The sequence below is a fragment of the Capra hircus genome, chromosome 27 (assembly GCF_001704415.2).
Source record: "Capra hircus breed San Clemente chromosome 27, ASM170441v1, whole genome shotgun sequence".
Lineage (NCBI taxonomy): Eukaryota > Metazoa > Chordata > Mammalia > Artiodactyla > Bovidae > Capra > Capra hircus.
In genome coordinates this window covers 14131579-14144321 of record NC_030834.1, presented here as the reverse complement: position 1 = coordinate 14144321, position 12743 = coordinate 14131579, and positions in this window count along the sequence as shown.

Below are 12743 nucleotides of genomic sequence, written 5' to 3'. Positions count from 1 at the left end.
TCAGACTGTCTACTTCCCAAATGGAAGCATCAGCATTTACCTGTCTTGCTTAGTAAAATGCAGTGCACAGATCTACGGTCGACCCGCAGTCCAAGGGGGAGGTGAAGGGGCTGGTATTTCATAAGGAATGAGAACTAGAATGTTAAGGCCTTCAGTGAAAAGAAATCAACTCTCAAAATAATTGGAGAAAAATGGTACAGATCAATTTATTTGCAACACAGAAACAGAGACACAGACACAGAGAGCAAACATATGGATACAAAGGGGGCAACGGGGAGGTGAGATGGATTGGCAGGCTGGGACTGACATATACACACTGCTATGTATAAAACAGATAACTAATGAGAGCCAACTATGGAGGAGCCTGGTGGGCTGCAGTCCATGGGGTCGCTAAGTCAGACATGACTGAGCGACTTCACTTTCACTTTTCACTTTCATGCATTGGAGAAGGAAATGGCAACCCACTCCAGTGTTCTTGCCTGGAGGATCCCAGGGGCATGGGGAGCCTGGTGGGCTGCCACCTATGGGGTCACAAAGAGTCGGACACGACTGAAGTGACTTAGCAATAGCAATAAAAGGAGAAGGCAATGGCAACCCACTCCAGTTCTCTTGCCTGGCAAATTCCATGGGCAGAGGAGCCTGGTGGGCTGCCATCTATGGGGTTGCTCAGAGTCGAACATGACTGAAGCAACTTAGCAGCAGCAGCAGCAATAAAAAATTTGGCCTTTACTATGTAATTAGGGTCCAAATTCCTTGAGGGCAAGAATTGCATTTTTTTTTTTTTAGTTTTATGCCACAGAAGAATAACTGGCATATAATAGGTACTCAAAAAATATTTATAGTATTTCACTGAATCATGATTTCTAAAAGAAAGCCAAATCACAATTTAGAGTTGTAAGAATTTTGTTCCATTGATTTGTTTCAGTATTTCCTGATTCAGTCCCACCCCCCTGTGATTCATTACCCTCAGGGTTGATTTACAAGGGAAAGCTTGTTCTGGGTGGCTCTGTCTACTTATACACATTTATTTGTAATATATTTTATTTGTATATTTTAAGCATTTTATTTATATAAATTTATATATTAATTCATATTATTTATATTGCATTTTTAATATAAAGTATAAATGAAGCAGTGCCAATCAAAAAGGAAGTCTGTCTTAGGAGGATATTATGGTGGAAATAATTTCTAGTTTCTCAAGAAGCCTAGCAGAGTATGCAACAATTACATGTGAGCTGAATTAGTTTTAATTTTATTTATTTAGCTTTTGGCTGTGCTGGGTTTTCACTGCTGCACAGGCTTTCCTCTGGTTGCAGGAAGCAGGGGCTACTCTCTAGTCATGGTGCATGGGCTTCTAACTGTGGTGGCTCAGCTGGTAAAGCATCCTGCAATGCGGGAGACCCGGGTTTGATCCCTAGGTTGGGAAGATCCCCCGGGGAAGGGAATGACAACCCACTCCAGCATTCTGGAGAATTCCACGGACTGTATAGTCCATGGGGTCACAAAGAGGAGGACACGACTGAGCCCCTTTCACTTGCACTCTTGCTGCAGAGCAGAGGCTCCAGCACCCACAGCCTTCAGTAGTCGTAGCACACGGGCTTAGCAGTTGCGACCCTCGGGCTCTAGAGCACAGGCTCAGTGGCTGTGGCGCGTGGGTTTTGCCTGCGGCAAGTGGGATCTTCTCAGATCAGGGATGGAACCCATGTCTCCTGCACTGGTAGGTGGATTGTTGTCCACCGAGTCAGGAGGGAAGGCCTGAACGTGTTCTAAATCTTTAAGACCATACCGCTGGGTCTCCAGACTTTGGCCTTATTTCAAAATTCTGTAAAATATACAAATAAAATAAAGTGTCCTAGCCTTAACGATTTGGCTTAGATTTTGTACATATCTATTAGTTTTGTACAGATTTATCATTATTATATTTTGTGCCATTTTTTATAACATTTTGGTATCACAGTTAATTTGATAATTTAACAATTCTTACAAGGTGAGTTATTTTACTTGAGCATTTATCTTCTCATATTTTTATATTCTTGAACTGATTATAACTATTATATGTTATATAAATACATCACACTATAATTATGTTGAATCTATGTGACTATAGCATTTTGTCATAAAGTATTTACAAATTAAGTCACTTGTGATATCTTAAATAATGATATATGTGATATACATGCACAAGTGTATGTAATACATAAGTATATTCAACTTTAACAATTTAATCTGTGAGAACTAATGACATGGGCATTATTATAAAACTTTGAATATGGGATTTCATTGACAAAGAATACTTAACTAAAATTAAAGTATATGGAAAAACTATAACATTTGCCTGATACTTCAGAGATAGAGAAGGCTAGTTCATTTTTGATTCTGTGCTGATAGTAGCTAATAGCTTTGAGTCTAGGTTTGAATTGTTGAAAAGTGAAAGGAATGCATCAGGTGTTTCAACACACATATTTTCACCTGTAAGCAACACAAATTTCTGAAAAAGGAAAGTCTTAATTTGTCTTCAAATTAATTCATCCATCAATACATTTATCAATGCCAACTATGTATTCAATAGAATTCATTATGGTAGGCAGAAAGGAAAACACAAAAATAAATGGCATATTACCTGTCCTTACAGAGCTAATAGTTAATTTGGGGAAAAGAAGTTCAATTATGTGCTTTTTTGTTCTGTTTTACACTGCCATGTAGAATGTGTTGATGGCTATAAATAAGGTTAAAACATAAACCTTAACTCAAGAGACTTATGGTATATTAGTAAAGACAAAGCAAGCATATAAACATATTTAGTGATGGAGTATGGCATTTATTATTAAAAAGATCTAAATAAAGTGTTATGGAATTTGAAAAGAAAAGTGAACATGTGTAATATTAGCGGTTTCATTGACCAGGTGGCCTTTCAAATAAAGTTTGACAGACATGAAATACCAACAGCTTTCTAGTTACATTCAATTTTTGTAAGACACCTAGGAGAGTTTGACAGTCTATCAATTTCTCTTAATAATTATAATTCCAGATAGCTCAGGGGAGAAGTCATGACAGAATGTGCTATGGGTGTCTGTGTGGGAGACGTGGAGCAATGTGACATTATAGGATATTGATAGATGTCTACTTTTTTCGAGCAAAGACTTGGACATGACTGAGCATGCACACACAAAAACACACAAACTCAACATGTCTACATTTACACTCTTGATCTTCCCTTTAGTCCTGGCGGTGGTGGTTCAGTAGTTAAGTCATGTTGATTAATTGTGACCCCATGGACTATAGCCTGCCAGGCTCCTCTGTCCATGGGATTTTCCAGGCAAGAATACTGGAGTGGGTTGCCTTTTTGCTGAGTATCTTCTTCCTGGTATATTGTAATTTTTTTTTTCTTGGCTGGGGAGGATCAGCCAAAGTGGGATGTACTGAAGAAAATTAAAATTTACAGGGCCAAGATAGTCAGAAAAAAGGCACAGAGCCTCTAGTCTCTCACCATGTCGTGAAGAGGTGAGCTAAATGCCAGAGTGTAGTGGGTCTCAGTAAAGAGAACATACCCCTGACAGTTCCTCTCTTTATAGGGTAGACATGAAGGAACTGTCTTGTCAGCGGGGGCTACACAAGCTGTGGAGCAATAGGCCATTTGGATCTGGGGTGCCATCAGTTCACAGGAGTTGTCTAGGATGGTCAGCTGCCCAAGGAATGTTACTGACACCAGTCTCATGAGAACCTTGTTTGAATGCAGCCCCCTATCTTCTAAGAGAAGGGGGAGCCCTCAGCCCCAGCTAGCTCATTCCCCATGCAACCCTCAGACATGTCCAACCCTTTTGTGACCCCATCGACTACAGCTGCCAGGCTCCTTTGTCCATGGAATTCTCCAGGCAAGAATACTGGAGTGAGTTGTCATTCCCTTCTCCAGGAGATCTTCCCAACCCAGGGATTGAACCTGAGTTTCCTGCATTGCAGGCAAATACCTTACTGTCTGAGCTACACCAGAGAAGCCCTCCAGGCAACCCAGAATGAACTATTACGGTCATAATCTGACAGTTCTGCTCATTTTGTGCAGGGGCTACTGAAGTGGCCTAGACTGGGTGTTGGCAAACTTTTTCTGCAAAGGGCCAAATAGAAAAGAATTTTGGCTTTGTTAAGCTGTATGGTTTCTGTCACAACTAAATAATTCTGCTCTTATAGCAGCCAAAGACAGTATGTAGACAGTATGTAAACAAATGAGTGTATCTGTGTTCAATGAAACTGCATTTACAAAATTAGGAGGTGGGCCAGGTTTAGCCCATGGGCTGGAGTTCTCCAATCTATGCTCCAGGAAGAGATTATGCCTTTTTGTGTCCTTGAAGTTTGGTGTGGTCACATGACATTGCTTTGGTCAATGGGGTATGAGAAGAAAGGACATGCGCCACTTCCAACTTTAAGTATTTAAGAGCTATTGTAAAATTTATTGCATTCCTTTCCATCTTACCAAAGAAATCCCTGTTTCAGATGGTGGAGGAATCATCAAGTTAGTTTCCTGTGTGAATATGTCATGGAACAGAGCTGCTATTTCACCGGAAATGGACATGTGGTGTAAACGAGAACTGAATCAATCTTTTAGTTTTTTGGAGATGCACTTCACATACCATAAAATTAATTCAATGGTTTTTAGTAGATTCAGGGTTGTGTAACAGTCACCGCAATACACTGTCAGAACACTTTCAATACCTGCAAACAAACTCCATATACATCAGCAGTTATTTCCTGTTTCCACTTGCCTGAATCCCTACCTCCAACTCCAGGTGACCAATAACCTATTTTCTATCTTAGAACCTCTGTTCCCTACATCATTAATAAATGGAAAATGCTTGTTTTTGAAGCATAACTCACCTGATAGGTTCATTGGTCTTCTTCTAGTGTTATCTTTATAAGTGGCACCCATCACCACAAAAATCAGAAACAGAGAAGTTACTCATGATACTACTTAACCTCATTCCCCAGCCCAGCTAAAGTATAGCTCCTATGAACTGTATTTTCTGGATATTTCTTGAATTTGTCTATTTCTCTCCCTCTCCACTGCTACCACTACAGTTCAAGATACTGCCTTCACTTTCTTGTACTTTTGCTAGTGTTTTAAAATTCATGACAGATATTAAACTTCAGGATTTAGAATGAGAAATCAGGATTCTTGGGAATTCTTTGGGAATCTTGAACTCAAAAATTACTCTATTTTTCATAACAATTTATGTGTTTTTTGGTAAGGAGGGTGTAATGATATATTTTAATAATATTTGCATCTACTTAAAAGTAATGAATGGTTATAATACAGCATGCATCATTGTTCTTTGATTGGACTGTACTAAAAGTTTCAGAGATTTCCTACAAAAAGTAATAATAAATGCATGCTTTATCATTTTTATAAATGTCACAACATATTGTGACAAGATCCTACATTTCGATAATACATAAAATTGATCTGTTTGATAAAAGACATTTAGTAACAGAAAACATTAAATAAAGGGAATATTGTTACAAATTAAATGCCAAATAAAAATCATTTAGAAGTTGAAATATGAAATAATTAAGTTATTCTTAAAGTGAAATTTAAAAGTAACAAAAGCATTAATTTCCCTACTAGCCTAGATATTTGTCTCATGACAAATATTGCAGATGTAGAAAATTTTCTTACATTGTTCACTGGTAGTCAAACTTTTAAGAGTTTTCTCAGAAGAATTTTAAGGTGGGTATTGAGGTACATGTTACTTTATATGACCTAATTTTCTTTAATCAACATTCTGTTGCTTGCTCCAGTTTTGGTTTTGCCATGAAATCCATATTGTTTTTGCTAGTTCAGATTTTAGATTAGTTTCTAATTTTGTACTAAAGTACCTACAACAATGTCCTCTTCTCTTTATATAGGCTCTGTTAACGTGCTTAGACTGAACTGTAACCCACAGTAAACTTCAAACACTAGAAAACACTAGTGAATAATTTATTGCAAAGTGTTAAAATAACATGACTTTAGACCTCCTAGTAAGCTTAATACTACTACTTGGAATCATGTGTCAAAATTGCCAAGTTAAGGATTTTGCATCAGAAACTTATTTTTTCAGAACATCAAACATAGGATTTGCATGAAGTATACTATATGCATAAATGTATTAACTGTTTTTATTTGTAAGAACAACTCCCTCTTCTCAGCATACAGGGCCACAGATACATGTTTGCAATGTGACCAGAGCTACAAGCCAAGAACGGTGGATTAGATCTTGACCACGTCTCTCCTGTCTTCCTGACTCAGCTCCTTCCACTCTTGCCTGTCCCTGCCAACATTTCCTGCGCTGGCTTTATCACTTGATGTCAGAACATTTCTTCAACTCCACAGTCCCTAGGTGGATCATGGAGCTTTAATTCTATCAGTAGGATTATGTTGCTTTTTCCCGTTTTTCTGAACTCTTGACTGATTATTCTTGGGATTCAGAAAATACAAATGTCCTGAGAAATTCCCATATGGACATCCTAACTCTTACAATAGTCTCTCTGTATCCTTTCTACCTCAACTTTCATTCTTTAGCATATTCAGATTTTCTAAAAACACAAACCTGGTGGGGGCATTCTCATCCTGAAATGTCTTTAGTGGCTTCTCCATTGCTCTTAGGCTAAAAAAAACCCATACCCTTCAAATGGTCTGAATGGCACCTGCAACCCTCTCTGGGCTCTTCTTACACATTCTTCGTTTCACCATCTGTGTTACACTTGAACTGCCAAGGGCTCCTTCTAATTCTGCGCTCTTCCCTTAGCGGGACTTCTGCGTGTGCTGTTTCCTGCATCCGAAAATCCTTCTCCGTACTCATCCTTCTGATCTCAGTTCAAACGACATTTCTTTAAGTTTTCTCTACCTCAAGTTACGTCCGGTTTCTTTGTTAAGTGTTCTCTAACTTCTTTCTTACAAAACACTTGGCTCTATTTAAATTAACTCTGCAATCTGTGTGCGGTTATCTGTCAAAGAGCATGCATAGAACACAGAAGGCACTCAGAAGCATATGCTGAATGAATGCTGAATGAGTAAAATCATGGTTCAGGAAGAAGCAGGACAGTATATGTAAACTTTATAGTCTCTGGTGGATCATATTTTTTTAAAAAAAAGGTGCCCATAATCACAGTATAATGGACTAGCAGTTATATGCCAAGCACTATGTTAATTTCTGGAATACAAGAGTGGACAAACCGACAACAAAAATCCCCATCCCACTGGAGCTTATGTATTCTCACGGGAGAAAACAAGGAGCAGAATGAGTACAGACACATAATGTGCTAGACGGTGGCAGATACTACGGAGCAAAAGAAATGACGCAGGCGGACACATTCTCAGGGCGTGGGATTACACAGCTATAACGGATGTCAAGTAAAGCCTCACTGAAACTGACAAGTGTGCGAAGACCTGACAAAGAAGGACAGACATAACCAACTATACTTCAATAAAAGTTAAAATAAAAATAGAAAGGGACAAAGAGAGTGAAAGGACTATTAAATTCTGTGATTTCACAGCTAGTCACTTGCTGGAGTGTCAGGAGAGCACAGGTACTCAGTAAGGGAGGCACACTGGATGGGGGACTCTTCAGTTCAGCTGAGTGGCTCAATCGTATCCAACTCTGTGACCCCATGGACTGCAGCACGTCAGGCTTCCCTGTCCATCACCAACTCCCGGAGTTTACTCAAACTCATGTCCATCGCGTTGGTGCTGCCATCCAGCCATCTCATCTTCTGTCGTCCCCTTCTCCTCCTGCCTTCAATCTTTCTCAGCATCAGGGTCTTTTCCAATGTGTCGGTTCTTTGCACCAGGTGGCCAAAGTGTTGGAGTTTCAGTTTCAGCATCTGTCCTTCCAGTGAATTTTCAGGACTGATTTCCTTTAGGATGGACTGGTTGGATCTCCTTGCAGTCCAAGGGACTCTCAAGAGTCTTCTCCAACACCACAATTCAAAAGCATCAATTCTTTGCCTCTCAGCTTTCTTTATAGTCCAACTCTCACATCCATACATGACTACTGGAAAAATCATAGCTTTGACTAGATGGACCTTTGTTGGCAAAGTAATGTCTCTGCTTTTTAATATGCTGTCTAGGTTGGGCAGCAGGGTTGTGGAGAAGGGTCATTCCACAGTAAATATATCTTGTTGCTGTTCAGTTGCTCAGTTATATCTGACTCTTTGCGACTCCATGGACTGCAGCACGCCAGGCTTCCCTGTGCTTCCCTATCTCCTGGAGTTTGCTCAAATTCATGTCCATTGAGTAGATGATGGCATCCGACCATCTCATCCTCTGTTGCCCCCTTCTCCTCCTGCTCTCAGTCTTTCCCAGCAACAGGGTCCTTTCCAACTGGACATTAGAACTACTAGGGATGACAATTAACAGTTACATATGCAGCCTACCTTCGATCTACAATTACCCCATTTGGTTTGTGTTACTTACCCTCATTTTAAGGAGAAGGAAAGTCAAACATAACATTTTAGTAACTGATCAAATTCACTCAGGAGCGGCGCGGGGGGGGGGGGCGGGGGGGGGAATAGGGTTGGGAGGGGGACAGAGTTGGTTATGGACTTTAGGAAAGGCTTACACTTTTTCTTTCAGAGCTGATTTTTTTTCTAAAAAGAATAATATTAAAAGGATAAAACTGCAAACTTGATGCTTGACAACTGAATAAGCACAGTAATTTAGGGATATATAAACATTTCTTGTAGAACAGTCACTGAAAATATGTTGCCAGCGCAAGGCCAGCTTTGGCTGGCAGGAAAACAACAGTACAAGTCATTTAGAAAATGGTACAGTACCATCAGTGCCTTTCTGATATTTAACACTTATTTGACTCCTTCAGGAGAATAGAGCAGGGAGAGGGCTTAGAGTGAATGAAAATGTTTTATTCACAAGCAAATGAAATGTCTTGGGCTTAAAGCCAAAAAAAAAAAAATTATGTTGAATTTTTTCAGATGCCTAAAATTAACTTGCTCCATTTTCTTTCCACCCCCTGTACTCTTCGTCATCTACAAAATGAAAGCTTTTGACCAAATAATCTCTGTTTCTTTCCAGCTCTTAAATTTCATGACTCTATTCAATTTGTTAGGTAAGGGGGAAAAAGAGAGACTGTAAATTTAGTAGAAAAATTCTATCTCATCCAAAAGATAAAATAACATGCCCTTGACTTAGTAATTCTTCACATAAAATAGCTTCCTCATTGTACTTTATCCTTAACATATCAGTAAAAGAGATTAAAAAAAAATTCATTTCAAGCCTGATAGAGGCAGAAGGATCATAACTAAGAAAGATAACACATTTACTCTCAGAATTCTAATCCCAGATTGGAAGAATTCTCAAACATATTTTAAAATTAAGAACCAATGAAAATTTCTATATGATGAAAATAATCAAAATTCATCATCTTGAATGATTATTTAATTTGGATATTCTGCTAGTAAGTTTAATGTGTAAATGGCTATTTGTGTTGCAGAATTAAGAGACTGATAATGTCAAAACTATAAGTACATTTCAGAAACATTTTGAGTAGAGGTTTAAAATCATGTAAATATTTTAATAACAATAGGTACTAGTATCTAGGGACTTCCCTGGTGGCTCAGATGGTAAGGAGTCCGCCAGAAATGCCGGGGACGTGGGTTCAATCCCTGGGTTGGGAAGATCCCCTGGAGAAGGGAAAGGCTACCCACTCCAGTATTCTGGCCTGGAAAATTCCACAGCCTGTATAGTCCATGGGGTTGCAAAGAGTTGGATACAACTGAGCGACTTTCACTTCACTTGGGAAGATCCACTGGAGTAGAGCATGCAACCCACTCCAGTATTCTTGCTTGGAAAATCCCCATGGACAGAGAATCCTGGCGAGCTACAGTCTATGGGGTCACAAAGAGTTGGACATAACTGAGCGACTAAGCGCACGCGTACACACACACACACACACACACACACGTACTAGTATCTGGATATGAAAAGACAAAGACAAGCTCATCATGTGACATGCGGGGCCTTGGGGTCTCTCAATTCTTGAGTTGGTCAAAATATCTTATCCTTTACAGGAGGTAATATAACCCTATTAAGCTACAAAAATTTGAGAGAGGTATGTTCATAGGACTCCATTACTAAAGCAAAGTTAAGTGTTATTGATAATATCATCAGGTTAATCAAGAATTATTAGTAATAAGAAAATAGCTACTTTTAACATTCTGATACCACTGAAAACAGATGTATCAGATGCTGCTTCAACAATACAAAATGATCTTAATGTGACAAGTTTTAAAATCTAATTTTGCTACATTGCATAAATCAGTTAAGTTCTTTGGGACTTAATTTCTTTATTTGTAAAAGAAGCTTGGGTTGGATGAATCCTTTTGGAGCATGAGAGCACATGATAAAAGTAAATGTTTATTGGACATTAACTGTGTGTCAGGAATTTTTCTAAGTTCATTTACATATGTAAATTCATCTAGTTTGAAAAAAAAACCAGTATGAAATGTTTACTATTGTCAACTTGGTTTTATAGAGTCAAAAGTAGAGTTTCATTCATTTGCTTAAGATATGATATCTACTGACCTGAAGTCAGCTCATCTGGCACCAGAGTTCATAGTCTTAACCACAGTGCAATACTGCTGGTTTTTCAAATAGCATGTGCTACTAGGCTCTCGCCTCTCTTACTTGAGAACATTATCGTTAGCGGGCAGAATAATCTCTTCCTAAAAAAGTATCTAATTCCTAATCCCTGAAACGATTGGAAATGTTAGCTAATGTTGAAAAAGGGACTTAACAGATATGATGAAGTTTAGGATTTTCAAATGGGCAGATTATCCTGGGTTATCTAGGTGAGCCAATGCAAACTTAGGGTCTTTACAAGAGGGAAGCAAGAGTGTCAGTCAGTAAAAGGGGAGGCCCAATAACTGTCATTACTAGAAGCCCAGGAATGCAGGCTGGGTAATCTTTAGAAGCTGGAAGAAGGAACAGATTCTCCCCCTGGAGTCTCCAGGACGAATGCAGTACTGTCAACATCTTGATTTTTAGTTCTGTGAGACTCATTTCAGGCTCTGATGTATGAACTGTGCTATAATAGGTGTGTGCTATTTTAAGACACTAAACCTGTGGTAATTTGTCATAGCAGCAATAGGCAACTGATACAATACCATGGTGAGTTTCTGTTGATGGTCAGTGTGCTTCTCAGGTATGGTGAGTGGCATAAACACCATAAACCCATGGACTAGACAATCTCTAAGGTCTGCTTAGTTCTAAGATTATATGCATGTGTATGAGACATGTGTAGCTACCTGTGGTAAATCCGTCTTAACAGTTAGCCTTTAAAGAATATACAATGAGAAAAGGACAGTCTCTTCATCCAGTGGTGCTGGGAAAGTTGGACAGTCAACATAAATCAATGAAGTTAGAATACACCCTGGTAGAGAATCCACTGGCAATGCAGGAGACCCAGGTTCTATCCCTGGATCAGGAAGATCCCCTGGAGAAGGAAATGGCAACCCACTCCAGTAATCTTGCCTGAAGAATTCCAGGGACAGAGAAGCTTTGCAGGCTTCTTAAGTCATACATGACTGAGCCACTAACACTTTCACATCATACACAAAAATAAACTCAACGTGGCTTAGAGATTTAAACACAAGACATGAGACCATAAAACTAGAAGAGATCATAGGCAAAACATTCTCTGACATAACTTGTACGAATGGTTTGTTAGGTGAGTCTTCCAAGGCCATAGAAATAAAAATAAAAACAAATGGGACCTAATCAAACTTATAGGCTTTTACATAACAAAGGAAATCATAAGCAAAATGAAAAGCCTACAGAATGGGAGAAGATATTTGCAAATGATGTGACTGACAAGGGCTAAATTTCCAAAATATTCAAGTAGCTCATACAACTCAACAAGAAAAAAACCAAACAACCCAACTGAAAAATGGGCAGAAGACCTAGCAAACATTGCTCCAAAGAAGAAATACAGATGACCAATCGGCACACGAAAAGATACTCACCATTGCTAATTATTAGAGAAATGCCAATCAAAATTACAATGAGGTACCAGTTTACACCAGTCAGAATGCCTATCATTAAAAAGTCTACAAAAACCAAATGCTCGAGAGGGTGTGGAGAAAAGGGAACCCTCCTACACTGTTTGTGGGAATGTAAACTGGTACAGTCACTATATAAAACAGTATGGAGGTTACTCAGAAGACTGAAAAGAAGGTTACCATACTATCCAGCAACCCTACTCCTGAGCATATAGCCAGACAAAAATATATTTCAGAAAGATACATATACCCCTATGTTCATAACAGCATTATTCCCAATAGCCAAGATATGGAAAGAACCTAAATGTCCACCAGTAGATGAATGGATAAAGGAGATGTGATATATATAAACAATGGGACACTACTCAGCCACAGAAAAGCATGAAACAGTGTCCCCTGCAACAACATGGCTGCAACTAGAGAGTATCACGCTGAGTGAAGTAGGTCAGAAAGAGAAAGACAAACACTGCATGACACCACCTATGTGTGTGTGTCACTCAGTCATGTCCAACTCTTGGTGACCCCATGGACTATTGCCTGCCAGGCTCTTCCATCCAAGGAATTCTCCAGGCAAGAATACTGGAGTTGACAGCCATTCCATTCTCCAGGGGGTCTTCCCGAGCCTGGAACTGAACCTGGGCCTCCTGCATTGCAGGCAGATTCTTTACCGTCTGAGTCACCAGGGAAGCCCCAATACCACT